Raw genomic sequence first — 27,849 nt, forward strand, 5'->3', positions numbered from 1 at the left:
GGTTCTTCCTTGCTGGCCTAGGGGCTCACAGCAACTGGTGCAGAAACCCGGGAAGCTGGGTCCAGCTTCAGGCAAGAGAAGCAGACTAAGAGCGGAGGGATGACAAAGGATTCAGAACTTGGCACATGGAGCGGTGAAGTTGGTGAAGCCCCCCCCCCCAGGACCAGGAAACCCCTCATTGGGTCCCGAGCTGGCTGTTGAGGATGCTGAAGGGCCCTGAGCGATGTGACAACAAGGATGACCCTACACTAGGAGAAGACGATTCTGCCCCTGCTGCTGATGCTGATGGTTTGGCCACAGGGGGTAGCAGAACAGAGATGGGGGATACTGTCAGCCTTCCCTAAAGCAATGCTGATCGGCCATAAGGCGGCGGTGTTCCCCCGATTCTTTACAACCAGTCCAGAGATAGGACAGCCATCTTTGCAGCTTGACTCAAAGGTTGCTCCCTTGGGGGAAGATAGGGCCCTGCTAGAAGAGGGATCCCTCTGCTTTTATTTCAAAGATAAGCAGTCAGTAACAGAGAACTCGACTGGTGAGGAATGTATCCCCCTCCAAAAACAGAAACTCGCTTGGTTCAATGAAGGGATAAAAACAACTGGAATAGGGTCAAAGTCAACAGCCGAACAACGACTGAATAAAATAGGCCCTGAGGTTGAAGGCGCCCCCTGGCGTTTTACCAATATTTCCAGCCCCAACAATCCAGAGGTTTGGCTTTGGGGTACCTTTACTAGCTCTAGACCTGTCAATAGCACGGTGCCCCCAAAACAGCCTCACCTCATGCCTAGTTGCTGGGGCAAGTATACCCCGGGGGAGATCTGGCCTTGGACTGATTGCCAGACGCCAGCCTCATATTGGGCAGAGCAGGGAGAGAAGTTTAGCTTCTCGCCTGATATGCAGGGGCCGATAAAACAATCGGCACTCATGACAGAGGGAGAATTCCTGCAGGATGCCAGGGTGATGCCATATAGTAAATGGTTGTTGTGTGGCGTGAATGGTGGTTGCTCAGATCTTGCGCCATTCGTCCTGATTCAAGGGGGCCAGGCAGGGTATACAATTTTCAATGTAATACTTCGTATACCGAAAGGTGCCAGTTCCCAAATGGCACTGATATTTACAGCTGCAACTCCACGGAAGATGGTCAGGGATCTCCAAAAGGTTTTAGGTGGAAACATGTCAATATGACGGGTGGCTGTTATGGGCCCTTGCAGGATCACAATATATCCTATCCCGCTGCTCCAGTATGTGCGCATCCCCCTTTCTTATTCTTCCTATCTAATGGGTCTTTCCAAAAATGTACAAGTGGCTCATGCTGGATGGGTCAGTGCTGGGACTCGGAGCGTTTTCATCGAACAATTGTGGGCCGTATTCCGCGCTGGGTCCCTGTTCCCATGGAGGCCCCCAGCAGCAGGACCCTGTTCAGGCCTAAGAGAGATTTTGGAATTACTGCAGCTGTCATCCTGGCCGTCTAGGTCAGTGCAGCCGCCGCCACTGTGGCCGGTATTGCCATGGCCTCCACAGTTCAGTCAGGCCAGGCCTTAAACCAATTCTCTGGCCAGTTTGCGCAGGCCCTGGACACTCAGATTACTTCTTATGGCCAACTAAAAGGAGGCCTCATGGTTCTCAACGCATCGACCTTGTGCAAGAACAGGTCGACATTCTCAGGCAGCTCGCCCAGCTGGGTTGTGAGTGGAAACTCAATGCCCTATGCATTACCAGTGTAAAATACCAAAATATGACAAGGGTGGCGAATCTGTCACACTCTATCTCTATTTATTTGACTAGGAATTGGTCAGAAAACTCTGATGCCACTTTGGAAGACCTCCGCAGAGCTGTTGTTGCTATTAACTCCACCTGCGTAGGTCTTAGCCTGGCAGAGGGACTCTCTGATTGGATCACTTCTGCTGTCTCCTTCTTTAAGGAATAGGTGGGGGTTGGGATGTTTGTTTCATGTTGCTTGGGAGGATGCGTGGTATACCTGTGGTTGTTGTGCCATCTGCAGAAGCAAACAAAAAGAGACAGGGTCATTATCTCGCAAGCCCTGACCGCCTTGGAGTTAGGAGCCTCGCCCCAGATTTGGCTTTCTGCCCTAAAAGAATGACAGTAATCTGACCGTGGCCTCTGCACACCGAAGGATTACTTCTTCCATTGCACGGGAAGTTTTTGACAGACACTGCCTTGGTACCCCTGGGGAAAGGTCCCATTGCACAGGGATAGGAGTGTCTTGTCCCCCATATCTCTCCCTCGATCGGTCAATGCATCATGAGGCAAAGACCTGAACAGGAGAAGGGGACCACTGTCAACAAATAATAAAAAACGGGTGAACTGCTAGGGGCCGAGGAGGCATTGCCATTACAAGATGACGCCCACTTCCGTAGGGCAAGTGGTAAACAACTCCATATAAGGCTTGGAGCCATCTGGGTTCGCGCCTGCAAGAGTGCACATGCACATGAACGCCCTCTGTCTCAGGCCAATCCCGAGGCTTGGTGGCTCTGCAGACCAGCCTGGACCTATCAGGACCTTACCCGTGTCCCTGGTCCCTTTATAAGCAGCTCGCTTGGCTTGCTCGGGGACCTTCAGCTCCTGCTCTCCCTCAACCAATGTGCTCCAATAAAGTGTGACTCAAGAAGGATCCTTGAGTGGTGGTGGTTCTTCCTCGCTGGCCGAGGGGCTCACCGCACAAAGCACCTGTTTGCATTGAGGATTCGCATTCTCAGAAGCTAAAGGTTCTATGAGTATTCGCCTAGAATCAATGTCTGCTACCTCTAATTGTACTGCCCTAGATAATCTTTCTAGAAAGACACTAAAGCATTCTCTAGGTCCTTACCTTATCTTGGTATAGGGTTCTAGCCTCTCTCCTAATTCATGAACCTTATCCCAAGCATTCAGAGCTGCTGTACTGCATAGAGTCAAGATATGTTCATTATAGGCAGCTTGAGTTTCTGGGTCACCATAGAGACCTTCACCAAGAATTTTATCTTGGCGAAGTTCAAGAGCTTTTGCTTCCTCTCTCCATAAAGCTCTCCATTCTAATTGAGAGGAGTTTTCAAGGACAGCTGATATTAATTGATCCCAATCCTTAGGAGTTACCTTGTTATTCCTTGCCCATGATTCTACTAATTGCTTCACATATGGTGAGTGCATGCCATAAGAGACTACTGCTTCCTTTATACCTTTTAAATCTTTCATATGTATTGGTTCCCACTGATATGCAATGACACCTTTTGGGTGTTTTTTCCTTGCTGGTTTTTCATTAATAGTTACAGGGAAAGCTCCCTGGTATGGAAAATTTTAAATCTTTTTCATGCCCTGTTACCTATAGTTCTTCTTCTGATGTATCAGACTGAAGGTCTTCTAGAGCCTGAAATCTATTCACCGTTGTTTCTTTGAGTGTCTGAACTTCTTGAATCAAATAACTTTCTAGAGACTTCATTGCATCAGTCAGTTTCTTACTTTCTCCAACTACAAATGATTCCATGTTTTTAATCTTCTCATCCTTAGATATTATCTGAATGGCATGTAAACTGCCTTCCAGAAACAATGTTCTATCTGCTAGCTTGCCATTATCCTCAGACATGGAAGAGATTCTATCATCTAATCTTTCTATCTGATGTTCCAGTTTCTTAAACTTATTAGTAGCTTCCTCAAACCACAAACGAACTGTTTCTGCAAGGGTGTTAATGCATTGCATTGTTTCTGTTCTGGTTATTGAGGTATCTGACATGAAACAAATTCTGTTTTTTTACTTGGTCATTTTCATGGTCCACAGTTTGTATTCTACCTGTCAGCTCTCCAACGCCATATTCAATATTCTGAACCTCTTTCTATATTTTCTATGCTTTGAATTCTATCATTTTCAATGTTTCGAATCCTTGTTACTAAGTCTCCTATGGTTTGTACAAGTTCCTTATTGTTTGCTGTATTCTCAAACCATTTCTTTAAGAATATCATGTTAATGATGAAACCCATTGCTATTACAAAATAAAAGTACATATTGGTCCAGTCATGAGTTTTTTCTGCTAAAATTCCTTCTATATATGAAGTAAAAGATTTCCTAAAGTCCTGCATTGTAAAATTATCTGCCATATTTATGGAACAATTGACCTCAGATATTATATCAGCTTAAATTGCAAAGGATGTTACAATTACCTTAGGTGTAATTCTGCTGTCCTGGAACTTTGATGCTTTTAGTTGTTGATCTCAGGTTGTGGTAGTTACACCTGGAGGTATACCACCAAATAGCAAGCTGCCTAGGACCCATCTGATCCAGTTTCTGCCCAGAAGTGTACTGCCAAATATCGTCATGCAGCAGATGATCCTTCTGATCCCGGTCCCTGTAGAATAGCTCTTAACAAACTATGGCAAGTGAAATTTTGTTAAAAGGAGACTTGTGGACCGAGGGAAAATGCACAAGCAGGGCGGGTGCAGAGCGGCTCTGTGTGAATGCAAAGTGCAGTACGGAAATGGGCAAAATATGAGTAGCAGTGAGGGCTTTCTCAGGTCGGCTGTGGTGGCAAAGGAGATGTAAGGAAGAGGCAAATGTCCCAAAGCTGTGGCGAGTCCACCTGGTTAGGCAAGGGACCCTGTCCATTCGGGAAGGGGGGGAGGGGAGTGGCGTCTGCTGCCTGGGTGAAACCCAGGTCCCTTGAAAATCCTAATCCCGCTTCTGACACCAGATATTGCGGTTAAATAAGGATCAGGATAAACAAATAGGCTGAATAGATGTTTATTCAGGGAGAAATATCTTACAACCTAGACAGATGAACACCAGGAAATTCCACCCTATGCTCTCCTGTCCGAGTCTTGCCAAGAAGAGAGCTTTTCCCAGCTTTTCCTCTAACCTCCTTCCACAGGTCACTCCTGCCCATGGCTCCACCCCCCCAGTGGGCATGGTCAGTGCCACAAAAGGACTATCTCAATACAGTATAGAAACAAAAGGAAGCATGTTAACAAATTCTGAGGGATAGAATAGAATTATTGCACCAGCTATGCTTATGAACATAAATGGGAACAAGAAAGGAATCCAATTATGATTGACTGAATCTTGTAATACTTGGTAGTATAGAACACATTTATAGCATTGCATGCCTATTTTAAAAAACAGCGCTAAATCAATAATATGAACTTGATCTTGAGAAAACAAGAAAATGAAGAGAAATTATATTTGAAGTAAGTGCCAGAAAAGATAATATTGATTGAAAGAGAAGTCAACAAAACTGCAAACAAGAAATTACAGGGAAACTTAACAACTTATCTTTGAGGAAATTAATAAAATCTCTAAAATTCTGTCTAGTCTAACAAAGAAAATGGGTAACTAGTTCTAAATTTATCTGTAATGCACACAATAACAACAACAAACCAAAACAACCCCTAGTTCCCCCAGCACAACAATAACCCTAACAACAACAAATGGCTGGTAGACATTGCCCGTCTTATCAAAGTGAAAAGGGTGCTAAATGAATATTGTGAGGAAATTTAGTACCAAAGTCAGTTAATTCGTTCTTTCCAAACCAGTTTATATAGATTCAGCATGTTATTAATATAAATTAAAATTCCACTAAGCAATGTTAAAGACACATAGACAAACAGACTCTAAGTTTTATGGGAAACAAAAACCTAGTATGCCAATGCAATGACACTTAGTTTCCAGAATTACTATGATAGTAACTAATCACAATTGTAGGGTGTCAGCAATCAACAGGAAGAGAGATCAACTGAACTCAATGGAGGGCCTGTAAATGATAATGAAACAGCTGTGCCCCCAGAAGAATACTACTATGTACTGGCCTGCATGTTTGATAAAAGTTACCTTAAAATGTATTACAGTCATATATATATATATATATATATATATATATATATATATATTGTGAAACTTCTAGAAAATGATTGACTTGTAAATCTACCTGATGTTGAATTTTTTTACACAATTTAAACATCAAAACACAATAAACAAAACAAAAGGGAAATTGGGTTATCTTAAATTAAAATACAAATATCTCTTAATATACTAGTAAGAGAATAAAAAGATTCAACAACACAAAAATCTCCACACATACCAAAACACCCTTTACACACACACACACACACACACACACACACACACACACACACACTCAATCATGAGAGACAGAGACAGAGGCAGAGATAGAGAGATTGACGAATCATGGCACTAGGCCCATCTTTTCCTACATCATCTGGGTACATTGAGTCTCCCCAAACAAGAGCATAGATGAACTTTAAAGATAACAGCAAAGTTGGAGAATATTTGAGAGTTGTGAAAAAACGAACCAAGCTGAAAGCACTAAAAATAATTCTTTTTTAGTGTTGGTGGCACAAACCTTTAATCCCAGCACTTGGGATGCAGAGACAGGCAGATCTCTGTGAGTTGGAGGCCAACTTGTCTACAGAATAATTTTCAGGACAGGCTCCAAAGCAATACAGAGAAACCCTGTCTTGAAAAGCCAAAATAAAATAAAATAACCCTTATTTTAATTTTGGCCACTCTAGTAGGTAGGGAGAAGCCTGGCTGGTTGTGGTTTTAAGTTGCATAACAGGACAGTTACTTTGGCATGTACATGTCTTCTTTGATGTGGTGCTTCTTGAAATCTCTTCCCATTTCCCCTCTGGTTTTTATTGTCACCCTCTAAATATCTAGCATGCTGGAAAATCTTTGTCTTCCTGGACACCTTGTTAACAGTATCCTTATATCCTATCTTTCAAATAAAACAGGTTATTTTACAATCCTTGTAAATCTATGCTTAATTTCCTGGTTGAGCACACCTTATGGCTGATGTCATGTGCTCTCTATGACTTTGTGTCTGAATACCTTTGCCTTTCTTAGGATACTGACATAGATTCTGTATAGGGTTTCATTTAGTCTTTCACTGAGGGAAAGATGTCTGAATCAACCACTTAATTAAAGCATACAATGTAATAATTTTTAAAGTTTCTTACAAGTTTAACAATTGTAACTGGGAAGGGACAAGTCCCCCAGAGCTCAGGTGAAGTGGGGGAGGACAGCTAATGGAGAGAGAAGTAGGAGAAAATGAGGGGGAGGAGAGGAAGGCATGTGCGACCAGGAGGATTGAACCTGGTTAGGAATGGAAGATAGGAAAGAGAGAGAGACAGAGACAGATAGAGAGAACATAAAAGAGGGAGCCAATATTGGTTTGAAGATAAAGTTGAACACAAAGAAAGGTCGAGAGAACTACAAGACTGCTCCCAACTAACAATCTCAGCTTCCGTGGATATGCTATCATAAATGCCCTTCCCGGAGAGTAAGATCAACAACTAACTTCTCCATGGAGCCCTCAACTAATGCCTGTTGAAAATAGGAGCAAACACCCATACATAAACACTGAGTCGAACTAGAACCCAGAAGCAGATGGAGAGGAGAAGACCATGCGGTAGAAGCACATAGATACAGCTTACCTGAACAAGGAGGAGCTAAGGGCCACTAGACTGATAGCTGGGAAGCCAGCAGGGGACTGACTCGGGCCCCCCTGAATATGGGTCTCAGCCAGAAGGTCTGAGCAGTCTAAGAGACCTCAGACAGTGGAGCCAGGATGTATCCCTGGTGCACAAAAGGACTTTGCAAACATATCCCCCATGGAGGGATAACTGCCTTATTCTAGAGACAGGAGAGAAGCCCTAGTCCCTACTTCACAGGACCTGTCAGATCTACATGACCCCAACTGGATGGCATTCCCCTACATATGGAATTGTGGTGGGGGGAATGAGAGGGGAGGGTGTTTAGAGTGCATGTGAGAGGGCAGAGTGGGTAAAAGGGAGGGAAGGAGGGAGGGAGGGCTGGAGGGGAGGGAGGGAGGGAGGGAGAGGGAACTGGGATCGACATGTAAAATAATAAATTTAAAAAAAAAAAATGCTTTGACTCCAAAATTTAACTTGAAGAACAAGTTACTGGGGAAAAGGATTTCTATTTTTGTTTCCACAGAAAATGAAAAGATGTGGATTCCTTCCAGACTAATGTGGTTTGATCACGCCAGACCGCCTGAAACAGAGTACAAGCTGATCCTACATTCAAAACAGCTGGACAAAACAGCCCTACAGACTACAGCTAGGATATCTGAATCTTCTTCGAATCCCCCAAGACAGCGCCCCTTACCAGCAGGAAGTACTTTGGAAAGAACGACGCCCAAATTCCCAAATATTGTGTATAAATGTTTGTTTTCATTTAATTGGACTTTGTTATATAAAATTAAATAAAAAAATTATAAATAAAAAAACAATTGTAATTTGTATATAAAGACATTTTAGTCTATATCCTGTCCTAGTAAACCATATAAACTCTTAATTATTTTTTTTTAAAATTTGTAACTAGTATGCAAAAGTGTTGTGGTCCCTGTTATGAGCATGTTTTCCCACTAGCTTGGTCCCATTGCTACGCCAGTCCCCAAAATTACACAGAGACGCTGTATTAGATATAATGTTGTTGACCTATTACTAGTATTTCTTATTGGCTCTGTCTTAAATATTAACCCTTTTCTATTAATCTAAGTGTTTCCATGTGGTCTTGGCTTACTGGAGAGAGGGTCTGGAGTTCTGCTCTCTCGTTCCTACATGTCGAATCCCCTTCTACCTCCTCCATGAATCCTCCTTGTCTCCTCCCACCTATCTTGCTTTTATATTGGTCAACAATGCTATATTCATTAACCAATAAGAGAAACATATTTACAGGATGACATCTCCCATCATCTGCTCTTTTCTGTCTAAAATAAAAAGAAGGGTTTTAACTTCAACATAGTAAAATACACAACAAAGCAGTTATCAAATAAGAATCACAGTGAACAATATTTAGTCCATTAACATTTAGCAAGATTTAAAGAAAATATTCCATCATCTATCCTATCTTTGTGAGTCTAAAGTGCAATATGTAACTTATCTTTTATCCTAACCAAGGAAAACTAAAACAATAATTATCTGTCTTCAACTCCTTCAAAGACCACAGAAGGATAGTATATAAACTTGGAAATGACAGAGACAGCTTGTCTGGTCAATCACCGGAAGTTCTTCTGTAATGTTTTATCTTTAGCCTATAGGCCATAGTGTGTCTGGTAAACTCCTCAGCAAAACAAGAAATTTTAAAATGTCCCACCTGTGTTGGCAGTTTGTCAGGCACTTTTATTTTTATTTCTCTGCAGTGTTTAATTAATAATTGAAACATTAACAATGATTATATTTCCTATTTCCTAAAACAATTGTCATATATTTAAAAACACAATGTTACAATGAGATATTTGTACAAGTAGACATTTGAATATTACCATGAGATGAACTCGTGTGTGCTCATGAATTTTTAACAGATAGCCTTTGGGGTGGGGGTAGGAGTAGAGAAGCTGGCTTTTTTTGGACCTGTTGATTCCCATGTTCCAAGGACCTGGATCCTGGCTGAGTGTCAAGTTCCTGAGAGTCGATGGCAGGTAAGACCTGCCAACAGTAGTCTCCTGTGCAGAGGCATGAGCTGCTAGTGAGGTGAGGGTGTCTATTAATCTAGACTTCCACCTCTTCCCACAGGGTCCTGAACATAAACCTGTATGGATCACTTTAGCACACTACATTAGGTAGGGATGTCCTCCTAACAAATAATAGACTCCATATATATATACTGATTATAGCAACTGCATCATAGGATTTGGGAGGTTGGGACACAGACCAAGATCTTCTGACTACAAACAGAGAACCAAGGTAAATAATGGTGTAATTTAGTCAAATGGTAAAGCCAGCCTGGAAACCAGGAATTCCTATGTCCAGGGGAAGAGAAGATTGTGGTAGTGGGGGAGAGGAGAAGGGACCTTTCTTTGGCTCTCCACCCACCAGAGGATATGGTGATTTCTCTTCCTCCATGGTCAAGTAGATCATCTTCAATTAACCTATTGATTGAAATACTAATCTCATCCAGAAGCACCCTCACAAACACCCATTCATATTTATCCATCCCTCTGAACATCACTCAACTCAATTTGCATTGGCACAACATTAATCATGAAGATACACTTGTCCAGTCCTGATCCCTGGTTCCTGCCTGCATCTAACAATGGTGCCTAGAGTCTGGGGCCTAGCGGGAAGACAGGTTGTCATTTCCAGAGTCTTCCCAATTCATCACCTCTGACTTGGTCAAGACTATCTCTAGGTTCTCCTTGCTTTCTCTGTTCAGTTACTACTCCCTTGCCTCCATTCTTTATGCCACTGAACTGAAAGATGCCACTTTCCTGTAATAACTTGGCCTCTTAGCTCTCCTTTAAAATTGTTTCTTTTTAAGTAATCCTCAGATTTCTGAATCTGTTGTATGACTTTCCTGCTAGAATCCTTGATGGTTAAGCCTGAAGACAAATATTAGGAAAAGTTGAAATGTCATCAAATAGGGGTGTAAGCCCATTGCTTCCAATTATATTGTTAATTTGTATTTTAGTGACTTATCAATCTCCTTTAGAGTATATTATTTCTATTGTACTATAGACATTGTAACTGTTCAATGAATTCAAATGAATGTATATCGTTCATTTGACCAAAATAATAAATGTACATGGAAATCAAGCAGTACTAAAATATGCTTGTAAGATCTATGTGGCCCAAAAAAGAGTAAGAAATCTAGATTAAGTGGATATAATAATGATTTCAATAAGTCAGTCATTACTAGTGTTATTTTCCATATACTATTGCATTTATAAGTTTAATTTTCCTATGAAAACAAAGGAGCTTTATGGATAATATTAATATGTGTAATGACAATTAGCAATAGCAATATAAAATCTACATTGCAAACCACAGGGTCAATCGTTGCATTAATCTGTATGGCAGCTTAATAAAGAATTATAACATGAGTTAAATAATCATCTTTTGCCAAAAGATATAAAAACAGACCATGAGGCTGCAAATATGATCAAAGTACATTGTATACACTTACAAATGTCACCATGAAACCTGATATCATGTAATATTAATACATGCTGATGAAAACATTCAGAAAGATCAACACCATTACTTTAATCAGCCTCAAAATGTGTTTTAGATAAATGCATTGGTAATCAAGGGAAAAACAAATACAGGCCAGCAAAAGATTTGGGGTCAGGTTCTTCAACATGGATGTGGGTGTAGATTACTGTAAGTTATATCTGCTCCTCTGATATAGTTCTGCCTTCTTAACCTTCCCCAAGGGCAAACTGCTGACAATTTCCTTATTCTTCCATAAGTGGCGCTTTGAGCTTGAATTTCACTGTCAGATGGATAGATGTCTGAAAATGCATACTGAATCTCAATTGCTATCAATCCCCTTTATTTTCTGTCATGTAATTAGACTTTCATTTTGCAATTACAGTGAATTCTGACATCCAGACTCATGTAATAATGCATCAACACGAAATACCCACTAGATGGCAGTGCTTCCAAAGTAATACAATAAAAATAGCGCCATCCTCCAAAGGCTGTTTATCCCTTTCCTTACCTCTTTCCACCATTCTTCTCTGAATTTTGCTGAAGAAATAAAATTACATTTCTGCAGCCATTTTAAAGACTCAATCCTGTCCTTCAACGCTTGATATTAATGGATATCAACTTGGGAATGTTGCATATCTCTTTTGTTTGTTTGTTTTTTCGAGACAGGGTTTCTCTGTGGTTTTGGAGGCTGTCCTGGAACGAGCTATTATAGACGAGGCTGGTCTTGAACTCACAGAGATCCTCCTGACTCTGCCTCCTGAGTGCTGGCATTAAAGACATGCACCACCACCGCCCGGCCTAATTTTGCATATCTTAAGATTAAATACTATAAAATAAACAAGTAGGGTAAAGCAATTTTTTTCCCATAATTTTCTAGTATATAAAAACACATAAATCATTTGCAGCAAGTGTTAGGAGCAAGGAAATTCATGGAAGAATGGAACATATCCCTGCCAGTTCTTTTCTGTAATTTAGAGAAAAGTACATCATCTGAATTTCAAGCTAAGAGCACCGATGTGAGAGTTCTAATACAAACACCCAGTGTTCTCCACATCAGACCCCATTAAAGCCTCCCTGTGGAAAGAGGGGAATCTTTCTGTAGCAGTTCATAGGTGAGAAAAAAAATCAGTAATACTTTTTTGAGTAAAGGCAACATGGAAGATATTATATATATAAAATTGTAAATATATAAAATGGCAAATGTGTAACTAAAGTTTAGTTTGTAAAATATTAAGGTTCTTTATATTTTACAAAGAGCTTGTACTACTTGTCAGTTTTAAATATATATAAACCACACAATTTACTATTTTGAAACATTAAAATATAAACCCCTGCATATTTTCTCTAGCATGTCAACAGCCAAGAACTACTGAGCACCACAGAGCTGAGCTTGGAATGGAGAACAGCACATGGTACTCTATCACAGAACCAACTATTTATAATTTAGCTCGCTTTACTTTTTCCCTGACATCTGTCTATTTCTATTTTCAAGCCCAGGAACCAACCATTCCAAAGACTAAAAGAAATACCATATGACAGCAAACATACATGATTTATGTAAGAACTGCTTTTTAGTCAGAAGGAAAAACAGATATCAAGCAGTGTTAAAGTGTGATATAGCAATCATGTCCACAGGGCAATCTATATTCTTCAATGATTGCTATTCATATTTAAGGGCATTCTTTCACTGTATTAACCTAAGAAATGTCTTTATTTAATTATTTAGTCAGTCAATAAACAAATGCTGATAGACTTCCTCTTTCCCTGCACAATTCTACATAAAGTCATAACACTTAAACATTTTCCCAAAAACTCACATACTAATTTTTAAGGTAACTTCATGTTCTATAACTTCTATAAAAAAAAAAGACAAAAAAAAAATGTGTAGGTGAAGTTTTCCTATGTCAGCAACTGCTCCAAAATAACCACTCAGAAACTTAATACTAATCATAAATGCTTGGCAGATAGCTCAGACTTGTTACTAGATAATTCTTATATTTTAAGTTAACCCATATTTCTTATCTGCCCTCTTCCAGGTGGCTGGTGGCTTGTTACCTCATTTTCTACATGTCTTATTTCCTCTGTGTCTGCTGGAGTCTCCTTGAACTCTATCCTTCTTCATCGCAGCCCCCTTAGTTTGGTTTCTGCCTGTCTACTAGCCAGACAGATTTTTATTATAGCAATTAGAATGACAAATCTTTACACTATACAAAAGTATTATTCCACAGCAAAATGCAATGGCCACTGATAGTTCAAAGGACATAAAGTGTTTGATATATGAGTCTGACAACCTGAGTTTGATCCCCCAGAACATGGTAGAAGGTGAGAACCAACTGATAATCTATGATTTTTACTCACACAGCTCACACTCCTCTACTAACACATTCAATACACACAATAATAAATACAATCTTAAGTTAAAAAATTAAGCATCCACTAAGATGGCATTAGGGCTTGTTTTTATGTGGTTTCGTATTGTTAATGGTTTCCCCTCTATCAGAAATTGTATTTAACATTAAGACTTAGAGTTATTTCAAAGAAAAAGGCAGATGTTACTCATGCATATATGAAAAGCAAAATGGGAGAATTTTGATTATCTATGGCTAAATTACCTAGAAACTGTTCTCTATATTAAACTATTTGACACCCACAGACATGAATTTGTATTATCACTGTGTTTATAAATTTGCCATGTGTTTTTTTTTTTCTTTTTTGAGGAGCCTAGCAAACTTGTTATTGTTTTTCTACTTCATTCATTGAAATTTAAGATTTTCTTAAGACATCTAGGTTTTACTGTGGTATTGGTAGTGAATTATCTGTATTTTTATTCTCACTGTGTATCTTCAATGTGTTTGTCTAAATCAACATATAATTGCAGGAAATTTCAATATGGTTTTGTAGAGGAAAACAATCATTTACCTTAATGGAAACTTTAGAATATATACAGGAATTCAGTATTTAATTAACCACCAAATATTACACAGATGTGAATACAGAACTCTCTAAGTCTCCTGCATTCACAAAGTACCCAGATTCACTGTAACAGCCTTTCTTAGTAATTACAGAAGACATTAAAAAACAAATTTAATCAAATTACTTTTCTCCATTAAAAAGGCTGAGGAGTTTTATGTTATTTTTTATTTTGTTTTTAACTTAAGTATTTGTTAATTGGTTAAAATAATATTTACTTCAATAAAACGAAGTTTAAAATAATGAATTAATTTCGTTTTGTTTTTTCCTCCACATCTTCCTCTTCACATTCCTTATAAGCAATTGCTTTTTCTGGAAGTAGATGTGACCTATCTTTATGCAGTGCTACTCTTTTAGGCCAGTGTGTGTGTGTGTGTGTGTGTGTGTGTGTGTGTGTGTGTGTGTGTGTGTGAATGCATATGTGCATTTTGTTTATGGCCATTGTGCCATTCCTCGTTATTGCCTTTTCACTATTATTATATAAATGTTGGATTTTTTTAATTGATCTTAATGTATTTATCTCTACATTTACCCTTCCCTTCACCCATCCTTCCATTTCTATATCATTTATTTTTCTTTCTTATTTTGGAATAGTTTCTTTATGTGAATTTCCAAATTTCTAATTCTGTTTTCAACTATACTCACTTACTATTACAAGGACAATTTTACTTTTGTGTTATGTTTTGATTTCTATGCACTATATTTCCTGTTTTCTCTGTGATTTGCAGGCATCCTTCTTCCTTCAATACACAGAGAGTAGTAGCTAGAAACCTTTTTACAACTTTTGTGCTTCCATTACTAAGACCAATTCTTGTTTTGTTTCTTGCCTTGACATTTTTTTTCTGCATTCTTTGTATCTTTACGGTCCTTGTTTGATCATTTATATCTGTTCTTGATAGGCTGCTTGACTAGAACCCAGTGGGTGATTTCTTTATGTACCTATGAAGAAGAATTTTTAAGTGCAACTCCCCAATCTTGAATATAAAAGAGAAGTTTTTGGTACACTCATCAATCCAGATTTCCTCTAAGGTAGGTGTTGCTGAAGATTTCTTTACACTATTGTTCTGAGACTTTCAATAAAGTTTACCTTGAATCCGAAGTTGGAGTTAGCTAGTAGCTGATCAGAATTAGCCCTAGAGGTTTTGGAAGACCCAGGACATACAGAGAGCTACAAGGTGCACTTTTGGATCAAGGAAAGAGAATGAGAAGATGTCGCTGCTGATTTCTCTGCTGCTTCTCTGGTCAAGCATGTTTTCACCTTCCCATCTGATTCATGGGCTTTATTTAATAGTAGAACAATATAAGTAATCACTTCAGTAAGGGGATAAGATTGCAAAGTTTGAAGTTTGGCTTTGCTTACTAAATGAAAAACACAAGGTGATTGATTGTGAAATTCAGATCGATTAACAGCCTTTTAGCTGTTATGCTTTTTATTGACAGATGCTCAGATGATTCATCTTCAAACCTGTCTTGCTACTTACTTGAAGCAGACTTCCATCCACAGTCTTCCACCTTTCTATTAAATGTGACTTAAACTACAGAATAAATTTGATAGCTACATACATGATACTGTGAGTTTAATTCCAGCTTTAGTTTCCCCATCTATGTTAAAGATGACAAACTGCAGAAAATGATCCAAAGAAAACACATACCAGGAGAAAATATGTCTAAGTAGTAAAAACTGTTGAAGTAAAATTTCTTTTTAGGCATAATATAATGTATAAAAGCCAGAGAGGAATTTTTTTAGATTAAATATTAAATGAGTATTTTGCAGGTCAGCAGTGAGAAGAATATCTTTAAAAATGAAAATAAAATGTTGGATAGATTTTTGTAAGAATTGTCAAAAAGTCATAATGCTTAATATGTAACAAACCTCATAAGAAACATTAAAAACTGATTCAGTAGGACAGTGAGCATAAGGCTTATTTGGTATTATAGAATACTGATCAAAGGGACAATAAACAAGTTATGTAGGCATGCAATATCAAAGACTTTCCTATCAGTGGGCTGCCTTTTCAGTCAATTAACAGTTTGCAGAATATAAGCTTTATTTTACTTTTATGTATTGAACATTTGTTTATGTGTGTATGCATGTATGTATGTATGTATTTAGATAGATAGATGGATGGATAAATAGAGAGATAGAGAGAGAGAGAGATAGTTATTTTAGTTTCCTGAGGTTGGTCCTATTTTATAAACTGCCAATGACATATTCAGAGAGCTCTTACTTAAATCTATATCCTGAGTTGTCTTTGCTAGTCTTTCTTTTAGATTTTCAGAGTTTTAGGTCTAGCATTGAGGTCTTTGATCTATTTAGAGTTGTTTTGAGGCAGAATTAGAGACTTAAAAAATTAAATTTTATTTATCTACATTTAATTATCCAGTTTGTCCAGCATATTCACCAAATAAGTAGTCTTTTCTATGATGTGTATTTTTAGCATCTTTGCCTGTAGTATTGAGAAGTTGTATTTAGGACTTCAATTATATTTCACCTATCATTATTTCTGTTTTTTTTGTGCCAGTATTGTGTCACTATGGCTGTGTGGTATAACTTGAAACCAGTGATGATGGTATCTCTGGTATTTTTTATTGTTCAAGACTATTTTTGATAGCCTGATCTTTTATGTATTCATATTAATTTTAAGACCATTTGTTTTAAAAAAATTCTGTGAAAAATTCTATCGGGGTTCAATGAAGGATTATATTCAGTCTGTAAATTGCTTTGGCAGAATAACCAGCTATACATCTGACAAATTATTAATATCCAGAATATATAAAAAATTCAAGAAATAAAGTCAAGAAAATGGTTCCAGTTTTAAAAAGTTATGAAATTAACAGAGAGTTCTCAAAATAAGAAATTCATTTGACTAAGAAATAGTGTTTGAAAATAACTATCCTTAGCTTAGGTGTCAGAGAAATGAAAAATATCAATGAAAATTTGTATGTTATCTCACTCAAAGTAGCTAAGGTTAATAAAGCAAATGCTGTTGAGTATGTTAGGGTTGAAGATCTCTGTACACTGTTGGTGGGAGTGAAAACAGATATAGCCACTAGGGAAATAATTGCTGCAGTTCCTCAAAATACTGTAAAACATCCAAAAATGTAAGTGTGAGCCAACTATACGTTTCCTGGGCACATAACTAAAGAACTCTATTTCCTACTGCAGAGACACATACTCATCAGTGTTCATCACTCTGCTCTTCACAAGAGCCAGGACATAGGAATAACCTAGATGCCAATCAACTGATGAATGACCAATGAGAGTGTGGTACCTAGGCATAATTTAATATTATTCAGCTGTAACAAATGAAATTATGAAGTAATGAGGTAAGTGGAAGAAACTAGAAAACATTACACCAAAAGAAGTAACTCAAACTTAGAAAGACAAACATCATATGTGGATTTAGTCTTAAATTTTAGATTTTTTATGTTTAAAATATGGTGCCTATAGAAGATAGAAAACTAGAAGTGGCAAATGGTGTAGAGGAGAAAGAAAGATCTTAAAGGAAGTAGAGTAGAACACAGGTGATATGAAACAGAGAAGGGAAATAATAGGGAAGGAAATTCTCAATGGAAAAATGGATAGGTCAGTAGTATGTATAACAGGAGGGAGAGATAATTAACAATAAGAATTATAGATGGATGTTTCTTTCACACCTGATTGCTTGCAAATAACCAGTCAGAGTCTTAATATTACTTATAAATGCCCAGCCAATAGTCCAGGCTTATTACTAATTAGCTCTTACATTTTAGGTTGACCAATATTCCTTATTGTTCATCCTATGCCATCTGCAGGTACCTTTATTAAGATGTCATATTCATCTTCTGCTCCCTCTGCCTCTACCAGTGTCTCCTTTGACTCCACACTTCCTCATCCCATCATTCCCAGTTTGGCTTTCCTCCTTAATTGTACACTGTTCTACTATTGGCTAGTCAACTTTTTTACTAAATCAATCACAGTAACATATATTCACACAATGTAAAGGAATATTCCACAGCAAAGTCTGTTTGAAAAGGAATTATGGAAGCCTACTATTTTAATATACACACACATATACACACACACACAAACACACAAACTCATGCACACACTCATGCAGAATAGTTTTAAGCACAGAATAAGTTTCTCCCCAGAAGCCATAGATGACAAATAAAAACTCTAGTATCAGGTGTGGTATATCTCTCCTAGACTTGTTGGTCAGGCTTGTCCTATACATCCCTACAAGAATGTAGTCTATTGTTATTGCTCGTATTTGTCCATTAAAAATTACTAAGATCATATTGCTGAACATACCACATATTTGACATGGAAAAATTAAGTTGGTATTGACCAGGAAGCTTCTTCTTTGGCTAGTTGTCATAGCACCAGAAGAATCTCTGAAGGTTGGGAATGGTATGGGGAGAAGAAGGGTGTGATTCATCCAACATTCATAGCTAAATATGAACTCTGTGAACTACAAAACATGGCTGCAGTGGATCAGTATGGCAAGATATGTCCATTGGTAAAGTAGTGTCATGCATGTTAGGAAAGGAACTAAGTACTTTCTGATTGCATTTATACCCGAATCACAGGAGAACTACATGAATGTTACTATAAATCTGAACAAGAACCCTATGGCAATGGATTTCATAGGTCTCAGGGGCGAGCCTCCTACTATTTTGCTAAAGAGATATAGTATATAACTGCCTTCTAAATTAGTATCCTTCTACCCTTGAATAATGCAACTCAGATCTCATCAAAGAAGTTTCTTTGTGTAGTAGATAATGGCTAGTATAGACATTCCCATGTGTTCAAAGTGCAGAGAATATATATCTGTGAAGACTCCGACATGAATAGAATATGTATGTATGTATGTTTGTATCACATCTTTAACATGGAGCATTAGAAAAGAGTAGTCACTGAGTGTGTAATAGTGAGAGGTTGGGGCAAATGTACTAAAATAGTGACTTATAGACATGACAAGACTACTACCTATATATAGTCACAACAACTGTGGCTTCCTGCAAGAGAGTTGGACAAACTCAACCTAATCAACATTCCAACACAGAGGGGAGATTGTACCTTGAACATATCTTTTATTAAAAGTATTTTATTCATTTTCCTCTCTCTCATCTCATCCCAGGTTCATCCAACCCCATGCCTTTCTCTCTTTAGAAAACAAAAAAGACAAAACAAAAAAATAAAGGAACAAAAAGTACACACCCAAACAAAGGAACAAAATATATCAAAGATACAAACAGAGAAAAGGAAAAGACATAATGTGCTCTAGTGGATATTCCAAAACATTTGAGCTTATGGACAGCACAAATTGTACTCAGTGGGTTATGAAAGCAAGCAAGAAAGTGAGAAAACAAGAAAGCAAGAAAGAAGGGGGGATGGAAAGAGGATGGAAAAAAAGGAGAAAGAGAACATAATAGGATGGTGGCTTTGAGATAGACAATGGATTTGGGAGGGTTTAGAGGCAGGAGTTGGAGGTGAACAAAATATATTCTCTGCATGTATGAAGTTCTCGAAGAATAATAAAATATCAAAAGAATGTGATGTTTAGTGGAAATTTGAAAAATGCACACAAAATAATAATTTGCTGTTCTTTCTTGCCTATTAGATGTATATAGTACTTGTTGTAAGAGTGAACACTCTGGGTGAGAATACAGCAACAGAATCCCCTAAGTATGGCTAAGAGATGCTTTTAATTTGATACAAAGGAGAACAATTTCTAGTGTAAAAAAATAATGTGTAAATTAAAATAAATAATCTATGTTTAAAAGTTTTATTTATATTTATGTATTCTTATGTGTGTGGGTCTGCATGTCTGTATGTACACCACATACATTTAGGTGACCTAAAGACCACAAGCAATCACTTTTGGAATCACTGTAACTAAAGGGGGAGCAGCCCATTGTTTATCCTTGGAACTATATTTGAGTACTCTAGAAAAGCAATACACATTCAGTCATCTCACCAGCCTCATGTAGTCTCTCTTTATGTTATTCAGTATGCGACTCTATACTGAATAAATAATAAACTAATCAGATATTTATGGAATCACACCTTTCTAGCTATGTTACTCGCCCTCTCATTTATAAGATACATATTTAAAATATGACAGAAACTGAATATTGGTTATACAAGCTAAGATGCATTGTCTGTGACAGTGTAAACAAATGATCCATTAAGTGATATGTCAAGATATTTAATTCAATGTTTTTAAAAATTATATTGTTCAATGAATAATACCCTATAAAACAATACTTTTACTAATACAACAGTATAAATAGAATTAATGTAACATTTTCTTGCAGTCTCTGTTGTCATGTTAAAGCCAGCCTTTCTGTTGTGTTATTTACTTCTTGTTTTCCTATGTTCTTTATTTCTTTTTAATTGAAAATATAGTTTTTCATACAATACATTACAATTAAAGTTTCCCTTCTCCAAGTCCCCACTCACTTCTCCAGAAATTCAGATTCACACCATTATTTCTTTTTTTCTCTCTTATTAGAATGTAAACAGTTTTTAAAGTAACAATCATTAAATAAAATAAGATAAAATAAAAACAAACCAGCATAGGACAAATTAAACAAACACAAAAAAGCAAAGAAAAAGCCTAAGAAACACACAAATTCTGATACACACACATTTCACACACAAAATACTCATGAAAACAGTCAGAAACTCAGAAACCATGATATAGAAGCAAAATATAAAGTTAAAAAATACCCAGGCAAAGCATTATTATAACCCATCCCCCAAAATATCTTTGAGTTCATTTTGTTTTGATCATCTTCTACTGGGCATGTTGCCAGTCCTCAAGCATGGTTTGTACACTAAGTGAGTCAGTTGGAAGAAATAATATTTATTTTGTAATGGGTCTATCAATTAGAGAGAGCTTGAATTAGTAATGAGGTCTTGTGTCTACTTCTTCTCTTAGCCCTGGGAGCCCATTTGACTTAGGCATGTGTAGGCCCTTTCTATTATCTTATTTATTTCTGGTCTTTTCACTTTCAAGCCCTTCTGTCAATCATATAACTCTAACTGTTCTCTTGTGAACTACTATGACAGTTACTCAGTCAGATTTCTTGTCTTTCATTTCCATCTGAACCCAGAATAATCATACTGACACACAGTGATCCTGGATCTCTTTCTCAAAATCTTCAGTGATTCTTATCTTATTAGCATGTCAGAAAATGTTCAAGTTGTTGCCCATATTGACTCTCCAGGGTGTCATGACCTGAAACTGCTATGCACTGAGACTTTTGTTCTCTCATGATGCTTTTTCACTTCCTTCAGCACAAATCTCCTGTGTCTACCTTAACAAATTGCCACACTCCTCAATGCTTAAGACAATGTGAATTTATTCTTTCACTGTCTGTCATTCTCAAGCTCACTATTAAGATGTCAGCTTGTAGATTATCTCAGTGATTTCTTGAGACAGGTTTCACATTTCATGACTTCCTGTTGTCTTTTGTTGCCTGCTAGGAATCTTTGACATTCACAAGATTGAAGCTGCATAACACCTATTTATGCCTCCCTCTGCTTCACTATGTATGGTCAGATGTATGAGAATGGCCTCCATAGGCTCACAAATTTGAATCCTTGGTTACCAGGGAGTGGCACATTTTGAGAAAGATTAGGAGGTGTGTCCTTTTTTGGGGGTGGCTTTATTGGAGGAAATGTGTCATTATGTGGTGGGCTTTGAGGTTTTAAAGCACCAGGTCCAGAGTCCCTCTCTTCTGTCTGTCAAACACATTGATGTAAAATTCTTGGCTCCTTCTCCAGTATCATGTCTGCTTGCATGTCATATGCTTCCCATTATGATGATAGTAGACTAAACTTATGAAATTGTAAGGAATCCCCAGTTACATGCTTTCTTTATAGGAGTTGCAATGTTCATGGTGTCTCTTCATAACAATAGAACACTAAGACAGATTTTCATACCAAGGAAAGGGTATTTCTATGACAAGCCTCATTATACTGTTTACTGGAGGAATCCTGAAGACTCCAAAGACTTTGGACTAGAAAAGTAGTTGAATGCTTTAAGCAGGACTCAAGAGACCACCCTAATAGGAACATGGAAGATAATGGTGCTGAGTGATGATTTTAACTGTGAGGGCCTAACTAAAGAGTATCCAGAGGGAGAGAACATTTGTCTTAGCTTTTAAACAGTTTTTTATTTAAATTTTTAATTTGCATACCTATCAGGAGCAGTTTTGTAGGGCTGCAAATGGAGCCAGCCCAGCTGGCCAAGTCTATTTCTGAATGGGGGAGTGATGGATGAGGGAAAGGCTAGCTATACACAATAAAGAAAGACAGAAAGACAGAACAAAGGTCAGGAGGACAGATCAGTCAATATTGAAATGCCACGAGTTTATTTTTCATCACTCTTATATACCTTAACCAAAAAGGGGAACACAGTATCAGGTATATGGAACAAACAGACTTTAATTCCTCACTTATTCCAAGGGTTCAGTAACCACTTTTTAGCTTCAACTTCTTGTTCCCTAGCCTTGAAGTCAGGAGTAGCCACACCTCAGATTCAGGTCTGTTGTTATTTAGACTAAGACAGCAAAAAATCCTTCTGTAGCCACACCTTTGACCTTTAGACCTTTAGGTCTTATGACTTGCTGACAGCTTTGAACTCTCTGCCCTTGTGCCAAGATGGAGTGCAGCCATCTTTATGGGCACCCACACATACCAGCCACAGTTCCCCTTCCCTCTCCTCCTCTCATTCTCCCCACTTACCCCCAATCCATTACTCATCCACTCTTCAGAAAGAGTTAGACTTCCCATGAGGAGTCAACAAACCCTAGCATTGCAGCAAGACTAATTCCCATCCCCACCCCCCCAAATCAAGGTTTAGCAAGGCATCCCACTATAGAAAATTGGTTACAAAAAGCCAGCTCATCCACTAGGGATAGATTCTGTTCCCACTGCCAGGGCTCCCTTAAGGAAAGAATATTATTAACTGGACTAGAAACTGTGCTTGGGATATTTTGGTGAAGAATGTGGCTACTTTTTATCCTCAAAAGAAAAATCTGCCTGTGATTATTAGTAGTCACTTTTATGCAGATATATAACGAAAAGGAGCAAGCTGAACAAGGAAAACTACAAAATGTACAGCTTAAGGATAAATAAATGTAGCACAAGGTATGTAATGGAGCAAAGTCCAGTGCTCAAGGAAATAAAGAGTGTAAAGAAAAGCCTGATGCTAAATGGAATCAAGGGAGTGGTGACTACAGGGTAAAACTCTACCCAGTTAAGTTTCCAAGTTGTGAAAAGGAATTAAAGGAAAGCTTAAGCAGTGAAGGAACCATCAATTACAGAAAGCTGGTGCAGAAGAAGTAACTGAAGGAGGGAGCCATGTTTCAGCACCAGCAAGTAGCAGAACTTGCAGCTTCAGCCATGTGGTTCTGGTTCTTGAGTAAAGGCTAGAAGAAAGGGATTGAGGAATTATCCTGTATGGCTAAGGAAAACCACCAAAAATCATTTGTGTCTTAGGGATGTCCCCACATGGAGGCCCATAAAGAACATTCTCTGAAGCTGTGAAAGTGAAGCCTGGATTGCCTTGGAGACTCTGAGATGCTAAAAATGCCAGAGTCATAGGATTCCTGCCAAGGAGAGCTGCAGTCAAGGTACAGAACCAGCTCAAGAGAGAGAAGGGTGTGGTGGTCACCAAAGCTGAAAGGAGCTTGAATTCTGGAGTGTATGGCATCAAAAATGGAGATGCAGAAATTGCAGTTGGTCTTGCTGGTTTTAGGTCTTATTTTGGTCCCATATTTCCTTACTATATTCTCTTTCCTCACTTTTTGAATATTAACGTATATTCTGTACCATTTATTGTTGAAAGTATGTGATGTTTTTGATTTTGTGTTTGTGGCATGATAGAAGTAACAGAATGCCATGTGTCTCAGAGACTTTGGACCTTTAAAAAGTGTTGAGACTTTTATATTATGGAGACTTTTGAAGCTGGACTAAATGTATTTTACATTATGATAAGGCTACAAGCCTATGGGGCACAGGGAGTAAAATGTGCTGGTTTGAATGAAATTAGCCCCCATAGGCTCATAGATTTGAATGCCCAATCACCACGTCATCAGGGAGTGAAGAATAGGAGTGGTCTTGTTGGAGGAAGTGTCATTGCTGTTGGGCTTTGAAGTCCAAACTTGGCCCAGATTCTCATTCTCTCTCTCTCTCCCCCACCCTCTCTCTGCCTGCAGACCACAGACCAGGACATAGCTCCTAGCTACTGCTCTAATGTTACATGTGCTGCAATGCTCTTTGCCTTGATGATAATGAACTAAGCATCTTACTTTAAGTAAGACCCCAATTGAATGCCTTCTTTTATAAGAGTTGCCTTGGTAATTGTGTCTCTTCCCATCAATAGGACAGTAAGAAACTCTTCTTGCTACCTCTGTGTGTCTCATCCTTCTTTCCTTTAGTGTATAAACACCATTAATTGGACTTAGGTACCAATAAATCCAGTATGATCTTAGCTGAGGAAACTTAACTTTACCTACAAGGACCTCATCTTCAAAGGCCAGGTTCCCAGGATCTCCAGGTTAGGATTTAGACAAATCTCTTTAAGAACCTATGGTTCAAATCTCTTCACCTCATAAGTATATGACTGTTAGATCATATTAAACAACAAGTGTTTTTCTTCACACATTGTAATTAAAGTTTCTTCTGTCTGGAGTTTTTACAAGGGTACTTGTATCTTGATTTATGGTTTTTTTTTTCCCTTTTTCTTTTTCTTTTTCGTTTTCAATTTATGTTACTGTGTTTATTCTGGACTTTTACAACTTCTACATAGAGAATTAACAATTTCCCCCACACTTTTAAAGACCAACTGAGTTATAGACCACTAGGATGACAAATGTTCCTCAAATGTGAACTATCACTCTTTCGAGGCATTAGCTACAGTCATCTTCTTTTTTCTTTCCTTTTTTCTTCTTTGCATCCTTAGGACATAATATATTGGTCACTAAAATTCTTCATGACTACACACATTCACCATTTATCCTGATACATGGTGTTATCTCAGGAACATAATTATACCTCTTCACAACACACACACACACACACACACACACACACACACACACAGAGAGAGAGAGAGAGAGAGAGAGAGAGAGAGAGAGAGAGAGAGAAACAATAAAAAGAGCAGAGCTCTGGACTCATGTCAAAGAGTGTAGCACAGCTAAAATGTTTAACTGTTTAGAACAATTAAATGAAATTAAAGAAATAAAAGAGCACACTGGTACCCTGAAACAAAGGCAAGTCCCATGGCCAAATACTGCCAATACTCCAATCCATAACACCAGCAGAAGCCCCTTCTTTATCAGAGGACATGCCCATACCCAGAATCTCTGCCCTACCCGAGGTCATGCCAGCAGCCAGAACACCAGCTCAGCACCCTCCTGGACCAAAGGACAAGCAGGCCACCAGAACTGTAGGCTACTCCAGCAAGAAGACCAGACAGGAAACATAAACTAAGTGGAAAAGCACCCAACTAACAAAGACAAACCTCTTTATTCATGCCAGTTGTACTGGGAACTACAGTATATCATGCATCACACCTCCTTTATCCAAAACGCTGTACCTGCAAATTGTTCATTGCAATGTGTCATTGATCTGTTTCAAGACCTCTGATTTGTTCTACACTATCATCACTGGGCTCACATCAAAATGCCTCTCAGATATCCTGATGTTGCCAACAGATTCTGTTGTTAGAATTTCCACATAAAATACAAGACACTGGATTTGTAGTTAAGTTCCAAAGAAACAGAGACATGTGAAAGCTGGTCTTTGGTAATACCAGAATGTTGCATAACAGGCTTTTCTAGGGCACACTGCTTTACTGTTTCTCAAAATGAAACAAAGACTAGACTGTATCTATTACACCAGAGTCCAACTTGAAGATCTAATGAGTTGGGGTTATTAATAGAAGTACTTACTTACAGGATCAGGCATGACTTAATATAACAGTTGTATCACTGAAAAACCCAAGAAAACATATGTGATATTCAAGAAAGATACAAACTCAAAAATCTTTGCCAAACTTGCAGGAAAACAGTACAAGAGTTTCTCTTTTCTTTCACAGCTGTTTATTCTTCTTCATACTGGCAAGGAGGCATCATGGAGAATCTTCCACTTTTCTGGTCTCCAAGGCATGTGACCTTTCATTTATCTTGGGAATCTCCTGAGCTTTTTTCTCACCCCTAATTCAGAGGACACTGATTGAAGGCAATTTTTTAATGCCAATTTGGTGCAAGATAGAGTATTTGAGAGGAGCGACTCTCAACTGGAAAAAAAAAAAAGTTTCCATAACATTGGACATTGGGTAAACCTGTAGGGCATTTTCTTAATTGGTAGTTGATATGGGAGTGCCCCATCCCTACGTCATCTCCTGCCTCTTGATTCCTACCCTGTTTGAGTTCCTACTTTGATTTCCCATGTGTATTATTGAACTGTGAGTGAGGACAAATAGTTGGCTATATAACAAGTTAAACAATATTTATAACTAGAATTACCTATCAATCAGTCATGATTTTGAAGAACATACAATTCAGCAGAGGAGCACAAAGACATTTATTTCTGTCACAGTATTTCACTTACTTCTGGTATCATCAATCTGCTAATCCTCACCTGGAATCCATGGGATCTGGGATGTAAGAGCAGAGTGATGGCAACGGCTTCTTGGGTAAGTAATACATCATTTTGTGATAACACACCTAACAATATAGGCCATCAATTGCTTTAAAATTAGGGCTTTGATTCTGCCACCAAAAAAGTGTTTGACACTAAACCAGTCTCAGCCTCACAAACACAGCTGCTAGAGAGAACAACATGTAATGCATTTGTACTGTCCCAACAGATTTAACTGAAGAGTTCCAATACATTACTAACACATTTCTAATGCTATAAATTTCTAGTCAGTGTTCAAACAGCACCCTTGTAGTCCTCTCTATACTAAACATTTTTAAGTGAAACTCTTCATTCTTTAATAACCTTAAATAAAAGTAGAAGTCCAGGTGATACTCTTTAATAAAACACTTCCAATTATTGAAATGCAGTTGGCAAGAACTTTTAATCCCAATCTAGGGAACAGAATCAGACCATCAACCAGGAATATAATAAATCTACTGTAAGAGCACATCTTCTGTTAAGTAACATCTATTCTAAAAGAAAAAAAAAAGTTACTCATTAAAATTTTCATAGCACACAGCTGTAGTATTAGCAGCCAGGAGACTCAGGCAGGAGTATTCCAAATTCCAGGCCAGCTTAGGGCACTTATGAACAAAGAACAACTACAACAAAGGTGCAATCATAAAACCTATGACTACCAGCAAGTTAAGATTTGGTGAAATACACACTGCCTCTCCCCATGGAATGTTTTATAGACTCTCTCTTATTCCTTTTAATTGGTATAATTTGACCCCCCTTATGGTATATATGGAATACTGAGCAAGCTGCCTCACAGGATGTCAAACCACTGCATGATTTGTAAATATTGTGAAAATAAATGCTATGAGCTAAATGTTTGTGTCAACCCTCCCCCATTTATATTGTGGTGAACCCCCAAACTCCAGGGCAATGTATTTGGTAGTTAAGTCTATAGAATGGCCCTTAGTTTAGATGGGATAAGAAAATGTTTTCATCCTTTGGTGCCATTCTGATTGTCCCTTTGTAAAGAAACAGGATATTCTGGGGAGGTGGCTCAGTTAGTAAAAGCTTGCCATATGATTACCTGGAAGTTCTAACTTCTAAGCCCATTGGAAAGCAAAACATAGTGACATGGATGCTAACTCCAGAAATGAGGAAGCAGAGTCAGGAGGATCATAAGAGATCCTGCCTTAAAAATAAACAAATAACAACTAAAACCAAACACCCCCCATACACACATACATACATATAAATCTCAGCATCAG

This window comes from Phodopus roborovskii, unplaced genomic scaffold, assembly GCF_943737965.1.
Source record: "Phodopus roborovskii unplaced genomic scaffold, PHOROB, whole genome shotgun sequence".
NCBI lineage: Eukaryota > Metazoa > Chordata > Mammalia > Rodentia > Cricetidae > Phodopus > Phodopus roborovskii.